A 9,146-nucleotide genomic window follows, 5' to 3' on the forward strand; every position below is an offset into this window, starting at 1 on the left:
TTTAATTTCTGGACTCCAAGAACGGCGTTCTTCACATAAGTAACACCTGTTTGTGTGTGCATTCGGGAGGACGACGGTGCAATCCCGCGCCCGGCCATCCTGATTTAGGTTTTCAATGATTTCCCTAAATCGCTTCAGGGAAATGCCGGGATGGTTCCTTAGGAAGGGCACGGCCGATTTCCTTCCCCATCCTTCCCTAATCCGAGCTTGTGCTTCGTCTCTAATGACATCGTTGTCGACGGGACGTTAAAACAGTAATCTCCACCTCCTCTGTTCGTGTGTTTAAGGTTGCGTTTTGAGGCTCAGGCAACATCGCAGTGACTATATTCCGCCTCTGGCCGCCAGTGTGTCGTTAGCTCAGAGGTTCCCTTGTGCGTTGCAGTGCTTGTACTATAAGACATAGCAGTTCGAATCACGGTAGAAGCCGCTGACTACAACCTTTTATTTTCCATTTTAATTAATGGAGTTGCAAACTGCTAGTAAAAATTTCTTATGCGAAATCTGAAGAATGCCTTTAAACATCAATCTTCGTCCGATTTCGACTTAGTAAATTAAGTTACTATCATGGATTTCTGCTTTGCAAATTCCACGGTGCTTCACTGTAAAATAGACCCTGAAAATATTCAAACCGACTGTCAACGATATAAATTTGAGCTTTGTTCGTCATATAGGTCTAACATGTCAGAAGGTTGTTTATGAAGTGCACATGTTCATTAATATAGTTCCCTTCTTCTAAATTTTTGCAATAGCATTTAACTGTAGACGTTTTCTAACACCGGCGTTAGTAATTCCTTTCCGTTCTCTGAAACCTTCAAAACGACAAATTTTTCTGGTTTAAATCTGATGACCTTAACTATCACTTCCGATCAACAATAAATACTTCATGAACCCATACATGGAACTCCAAATGTGCAGTGTTCCTGCACTGCTACAGAGCATGCATTGCAAGGTATTCACACAGTTTATCGCATAGACTTACCATAAGGAATGAAACAAGAACTGTAATACACTTTACACCACAGACGCTCACTCTGGCTTGACGAAAACATCCAAACATTGACCAAAAGTTGCACAAATAATTGAGTTTGAAAGGAAAAGAAACGAGGTATGAAGCATTTATAAATTCATCGAATGTAGTGAGGTGGTTTAATTTCGTCCCAGTCTATAAAATTAATTTCGGGCCATACTCAGCTCTTGCCGATTAATGTAATATAATACCCGCCTACTAATCAGGGCGTCTGTCTCCGTTGCTTTTGAGCGTGAATGGAAATTGTAGAAATTTTCTGTGGAGCAACATTTAATAATAAAGCGTTTTAAATCATCAAAAGCGATGAGCGGTAGCAGGCGCTTTCGATAAAGAACGGGGGAGTGCAGCGCCACTGCTGTCGCCACGGCCGCTGCCAGTAGCCAGCAAATGGATCCCGGAGCTTTGCCGCATACGGCGTCCAGAGGAGGACAGTCTGCAGGAAATCTGCCGCAAAATCGTTACTGGATAACATTTTGATATCGGTGTGTCACAAAGCGAAATAGATTGAATCTGCGCTACCATTACATTCACGTCTTCAGCATTCAGACAGAAGAGGCTATAAAAATATTTTATGCCAGCTGCTCTCGATCCACTGACATTATGAACAGAAACAACGCACGCTACCGCTAGACCACAGGCGTAATCAGCCTAGAGTGTCTCTATCATGGGACAAGTTTTCCTCCAGGAAGTGCCGCAGTCTACAGTGTTGCCAGATTGTGCAGATAACCGGACTTAGAGAATTAGCGAGTTGGCCAGTTTTTTTGTCCCATGTCGCGATCGGCGCGGACTTAGCCTCTGAAGCGGCCGGCCGCCGGTCAAGTTTTATGTCAAAGAGTGTACCTAGCGCGCCAACGTCCGAGGGCTTCTCCGCGGTCATTTCCGGTGCGGTTCTCCTGTTGTTACCTGCGACGGTCGTTCGCTGCAGTACGGGAAGCCAGGATCTGTTTACCTTAAGGCTTTCCTCTTTCTTGCTGACACTTTTCGCGTGTTTTTTATTTCTACAGCTTCTTTGAACAAGCGCGTGTGATGGTGCTTCTCTATATCCAGAACTTCCGTGTCGGCGAATTTTATTAGGTGGTCGGTCTCACTCAGTGCGTGCTCTGCCACGGCCGATTTCTCCACCTCCCCCAACCTGCAACGTCGCTTATGCTCTCTGATACTGGTGTTAATTGATCGTCCAGTTATTCCGACATAAACTTTTCCGCATGTGCATGGTATATTGTATATTCCCGACATTGCGAGTGGGTCCCTTTTCTCCTTCGCCGATCTAAGACACACTTTGATCTTCCTTGTCGGTTTGAAAATCGTCTTTATGCCATGTTTGCGCAATATAAGGCCGATTCTGTCCGTCACTCTGAGAATGTATGGCAGAAAGACCGTACCCGACATTTCTTTTTCTGATTCCTTACTCCGCCGAGCGTTTGGCTCTGTTACCCTTCTAATATAACTTGTGGAGTACCCATTGCTCCTCAGAACACTTTCCAGGTGTTGCATTTCTCATCTGGGGTGCTGCGGCTCACATATTCGTCCTGCTCTCGTTACGAACGTATTAATCATGCCTCTTTTTTGGCTCGGGTGGTGGTTTGATAGTTTGTGCAGGTATCGGTCCGTGTGTGTCGGTTTTCGATACACGCTGTGTCCCAGGTTGTGACCAGCACATATAGAAATGGCAGTTTCTTGTCCTTTTCTACTTCCATGGTAAATGTTATGTTGGCATGGAGGCTGTTCAGGTGTCTTAGGAAGTCACCGAGCTGTTCTTCACCATGGCTCCACACCACGAAAGTATCATCGACGTACCTGTACCACACCTTAGGTTTGCAAGTCGCCAAGTACAGTGCCTGTGCTTCGAATTGTTCCATGAAGAAGTTGGCCACCATTGGACTAAGAGGACTACCCATGGCGACGCCTTCCAGCTGTTCGTAGAAATCGCCATTTCACATGAAATAGCTCGTGGTGAGACATGCATGGAACAGCTTTTTGATGTCTTGCGGGAAAATGGAACCGATGTGCTCCAGAGCGTCACTGAGTGGCACTTTCGTAAACAACGAAACAACATCAAAGCGCACCAGGATGTCGTTTGGTGCAAGTTTCAGTTTCTTCAGCTTCTCAATGAAATGTATGTATGTGTTGATCTTCCCCACGTGTGGCTGGAGCAGAGAGGCCAAGTGCTTTACCAGTTTATACGTCGGTGAGCCAGGAGCGCTAACGATCGGTCTCAGTGGAGCGTTGTTCTTATGGATCTTGGGTAATCCATACAGCCGAGGTGGTAGGGCTTCTGTGTTGCGCAGGTTTCTCTGTGTGTCCGCCGGTAGAGAAGACGCCTTGATTAATCGATTCGTATTTCATGTGATACGCTGCGTCGGATCTGCGCTTAGTTTTCGGTACGTCGTCGGATCTAATAGGTCTCGGATCTTTTGCTCATAATCTTCGGTCTTCATTACGACGCTCCGTTATCGGCAGGCAGTACCAATATACTCTTGTCGGCGTTGAGATTCTTAATGGCTTGTTCCTCTTCTTTCTTCAGGTTGCAAGCCGGTGGTTTTGCTCGGCGCAGTATCCTGGCTGTTTCAGTGCGTATTTCCTCTGCCCTTTCATAAAGATGGGCCCGAATCGCTGCTTCGGTGTTGGCAATGATGTCCTCCATAGGTATAGTTCTCGAGATAATAGCAAAATTCCCTCCTTTTTGAAGAACAGACACTTCCTCTTCGGTCAATTGTCGTTCAGTGAGGTTGACCACTGTGAGTGACATGTCGGTAATCGCTTTGTCGGTCTGCTTCCAGCATCTTTCAAACTTTTTCTTCTGTCGCTCGGTGCAGCGCTCGAGTTCGTTCTGCAAGCTCCTGAGAGTGATGCTGTCGATCTTGTCCCATTCATCTCCATGAATTCTGTAGGTAGCAAGAGGAGAACCGTACCGGAAATAACCACGGAGGAGCCCTCAGACGTTGTCTCACCAGGTATATATAGACTGCGGCCGCGAGCTTGGCTCCAGTTCACCACCGGCAATGGAGGGTGAAGCTTTGACAATGCTAACCGCTCGTGCTGGCGAAACGTCAGTAAAATCAATAGATGAACGTCGGCCAAAGAACCCGAGACAGAAGCCATGTAAGGTGTGAGGCATATCCAACACCTTCCATGAAAACCCTGACATGATAGCAAATTCGGCAGTATGTCACATAGCTCCGAATAAATCCTGACATTAAATTAACCAAAGTAATACGATCAAGAAGTGAGAAAATGGAATACCACAGACTAACACAAGAACGCCTAAATGCATGTCCTACCTTCCCACCGTGAAACAGGCGCAGTTGCGAGGGCAGAAACGAGAACAGAAGCCGAGAGCAGAGCCATGTAGCCTAGAAGGCCCCACGATAATGGACGGACACCCACATCGCTGGCCAATTGCCAAGAGCAGCCCCCAGCCCATGTTAAAAGATAGAGCCCTCCAGAAGAACATTATAGATGTTACGATAACACTAAAAGGGCCAAACCAGCTGCAAGTTTTAACGTGAGACTATACGCATCTCTGTTACATTACAAACATTAAAAACATTGCCCCACCACGAAAAGTATACCGCTTCTCATTGGATAGACAGAATTTTTGTAGGGAGAGCTTAAGGTTAACGTTGAGGCCCTGACTGGTCAGTTGAAAACGCAGCCAGATACGTTTTTCTTAAACCCACTTCAGTAAATTGTAGTAAAGAGAAGTTAGAGAGTTGCTACCGAGACGGTGAGGTGTGTGGAGCTGCGCCACCCGCCGACCCTGACGCTGCCTAACCACCGACAAGGTAATGAATGCACGTGATACCGCATAAGAGCGCATTAGGCTTCACTCAGAACTGCAGAAGTTTCATGTGTTGCATCCCCTTTTTACGTAATACTAGTGTCGATCGTCAATTAAACTTCGTGGTATTCACATTTGCTACTTGAAGTAAAAATCTGAAACGCGATGATTTTTCTGTTAGCATGGCATAGGTCATCCTTCGAGTCATTATAGAACTTGGAAACCCAATCAGGGAATATTCGTTCATATTTTTGTTGAACTCAGTTGGTTTTTATCATCCTATATTAAAATATTTCCTTTTATCGATAGTACAATTTATAAACAATGTTTTGTGAGTAGAATAAAAATTCCAATGGTAAACTTAACTGCTTTTTCGACGTTATTTTACCAGCTAACTAAAATAGGAAAGCCTCTAACTCCTTCCACTAAATTTAGTTAGAATTAAGATTCTTTTACAGGGAGTGCAGTGGAGCTGATGCATAAATCTTTTAGTATTTGATTATATCATCGCTTGTCTCACTGAACTCTACATGTCATGTGTGGTCTGGTGTCTCCTTACTAGGAACAGGTCCCAGGTTCAAACTAGTCAGTTCCCTAAAAAAACACGCTCAGAGTGTCGTTGCGCGAAAGTGGTAGGGAGACACGACTTAGAAGAAACAGACACCACGCAGAATGTTAGAGAATGGCGATCCTGCCAGGATGGTAAAATACCATGATTGAAGGTCGACCACATGCCTAACTAGGTCAGAATCCTGTTGAAAAATTTTCGTAACGAGTAATTTTTCTGAAGGGTATTTATAGTCAAAAACAGTAGCTGCAGCGATAGATAGTAAGAAAGTATAAAGTATAAAGTGAGACATTCTATCAGAGACAATAGCATAATTAAGTTATGAATTTTAATATTGATAGAATTAAGTTTTCTCTCCAATGCAAGCGCACAGGTGGTGGATACATTGTTGACAAGTTGGTTCTGACCCAGCAAGTAAGTGAATGGATTGTCAGTCTTGGGTATAATAAGTGTCAAGTCGTGTGAGCAAAAAGTTTATGAAACGCGTGAGATCGTATGAGCGCATGTTAACGCGAAGTAGGGCGCGTGGATTGCTCTTAAAACAGAAAATAAGGGAATCGGAAAGATTAGCAATGGCAGATCGAGACCTTGACCAAATTGAGGTACACACCCAGCATGAAAACGGACAGAGAATAGAGGACAGTACAACAGACGATGCAGTATCGCGAGAAATAGGACAGATAACGCACAATACCGAGGATAATGTACGCCAAGGCACAGAAAACGTATTTCAGGATACGACAGAGGAGCAGGAAAGTAGAGAGACAGTCGATGAGGATTCTAACTTGCGTCTTGAATACGTAGAACCCATAGTACAAGTAATCAGAGCTCCCTCACAACAGAGTACAAGGAATTCGAGTAGAAACGTGTCACCGCACAGTTCAATGCAATCGGTTGCAAACCAACACTTGAACAAAAATACTGAGCGTAGGACGTAGGAAGAAAACGCAATTGGACCCACAAATCTGGCAGAATTATTACAACAAATGACGGAAACCATGACAAGGGAAAATAAAGAAATTGCGAACCAAATTAAAATTCAGAATGCAGAAACGACGAAACAAATGCGGGAACAAATTGCAGAAACCACGAAACAAATGCGTGAGATTAAAGAACAAAATAATACAGTTCAGTTACATCTAAGTCATATTGAAGACGAGGCAAAAGAATCTCGAGAAATGATAGGAAACTTAATAACAGGTCACAATCAATTGAGAACAGACATTAACATGGTACAAGTGGACGTACAAAGATTGCGTAATGACACTCAGGACTAGATTAAAACATTACGTAACAACACCCAGGGAGAAGTCAAGAAAATAGAGAAACAGATAAACGTAATTACTAGACAAGCGGCTGGTACAGCGCTTGAAATTGTTGAAAACAGTGTGTTACACAAACGTATCACAAAAGTAGCGCTGAAAAGATATGATAGTTGCATAGTCAAAATACAATCGCAAACGAAGCAACAATTTTAGATATTGTGAACAGAGTTGTTGCAAACCATTGAAGAGCGTAATGAACAGGATCGAACAAGCACTGAGTCTGCAACCAAATCCGTATCTGTAACAGCACCGGAAAAACAAGCAATTAACGAAGATATCATGCATTTGCGATTACAATCACAGGCGGAAAGTGACATGCGTGAAATCAGATAGCCTGCACAGAAACAAACACGTTTCGAAATTCTTGATGAACAAACGGCACCACAAACACATGCGGAACCACAAATGTATGTTTCACGACAGTTTGGATCGTGCAATGAAGCGGCAAGGTCAGCCAGACAAGATACCGAACCCCTACGTGACAATGGAAAGCCAGGTCGCGAAGAGTACAGTGCAATGCATTCAGCTACACGTTCACAACCGATGAAAGAAAATTATTGCGTACCACTCCAACGATATCACGCAAGGGTAGGCGAAAGTTACAGTGGACAATATCCAATGGATCTACCACAACCGGAAAGAACGACGGGAGAAATGATCAGAAACAAAAGTGGCGAAGAATCGCGAATTTCGTATGGAACTATGACGAAGTACGACAACGATCAGTTCCTCACAGTCAGAAACACTTTCGAGAAGGAAACTTACTACATCCACGAACTTTTATTGTCTAATTCCGAGTAGGATTACCAGAAAACTGGACGCTAGCACACAAATTATAAAAATGGTTCAAATGGCTCTGAGCACTATGGGACTCAACTGCTGAGGTCATTAGTCCCCTAGAACGTAGAACTAGTTAAACCTAACTAACGTAAGGACATCACAAACATCCATGCCCGAGGCAGGATTCGAACCTGCGACCGTAGCGGTCTTGCGGTTCCAGACTGCAGCGCCTTTAACCGCACGGCCACTTCGGCCGGCACACAAATTATACTTTATATGTGCACACATGTCAGGAACAGTCGCTGAAAACATGCAGAATGTTGCATCGACATGCCGATCGTACAAAGATTTCAGAAAGAAGTTTCTCTCACGAGATTGGTCCAGCGAAGCACAGAACAGAGTGAAGTACGAATTATTACAGAACCCATATTTTGAAAATTCAGGACAGAAGAGTCCAATGAAATTTTTCGAAGTAATAGCAAAGAAAAATCAATGCTTAGATGTACCATACACTGACGGGGAGTTGATTAAATTATGCCCGATGAAGTTACCATTGAAATACCAGCAGTCATTAGTAGGTCGCGGAGGCAATGACGTCGAAGTATTTAAAGGAATTCTAAGGGAACTAGAGTTTATATTTTCGTTAGATGACGCAAGAAAAAGACGAAGCGCACATGAAAACGAAAGCAAAAAGCAGCGGAATCCACAAGACACAGTACGAAGAAACAATAATTACGAACCACGTGATAACTTCGCACCAAGAAACGACAACAGATTTCAACAAAGAAACAGTTATGGATTTAGAAGAGAATATGGCAATAACTATAATTCACCCAGGAACAGCAACAACTATTACAGAGGGAATAATGACAACCGGAACAGGTATTGGAGAACCAATAGACCGACAAATTATCAACAAAAACCAATATCAACAAGCTCAACAAGAAAAGAGAATACAGATAGAAGTGGTGGAGGTAAGACCACCAAACCCTGAAAAACGTCCGAATTGACAGCTAAGCGCCCAAGCCAAAGAGAATGATGCACCGACCCAGGATAATTGCAGCACCTTGAACAGAGAAGTAAATACCTTATCACGAGAAGAGAAGAAGGAAGAAACAAAACCGCAGGGACCAGATGAAAACGAAGACAGGAAAATAACAATATTGTGTTAGGACAAAATTAATTGGGAGAATACTGACGAGGAAGATGAATTACCAGAGGCATGCACAACGAATGTAGGAGGAAAGGATGAAGTAATGAGTATTGAAGAGCTATTTGAGTTGGAAACCAGGGAAAGCGAATTCAATGAGGATAATGCGCAGTCGACAGAAGTTGAAAATAAGTTACTTGTGGACACACAACCCAACGTATATAACGAAGAAAGTTATGAAGCGACAATTAGAGCATTTAGATGCGATTATGTGGAAGTAGCGACGAAGAAGGAGAAGATAGACGAAGATGAGGAAAAAGTAGAGGATGTTGTAGAAAGCGTAAATGAAGGAAGAAATAGAGAAGAGGAAATAAAAGAGAGAGAAGTAGCAGTCGAAGCTTATCCTACAGCAAGTTCGAATTCACAGGGGAAAGTCGTGAAAAGACTCATGTATGATTCAGTGGAGGATTCGTTGATGCAAGAAGAAGAAGAACAGAACCAACCCTTTCAAATTC

Source organism: Schistocerca nitens, chromosome 1, assembly GCF_023898315.1.
Source record: "Schistocerca nitens isolate TAMUIC-IGC-003100 chromosome 1, iqSchNite1.1, whole genome shotgun sequence".
Taxonomy (NCBI): domain Eukaryota; kingdom Metazoa; phylum Arthropoda; class Insecta; order Orthoptera; family Acrididae; genus Schistocerca; species Schistocerca nitens.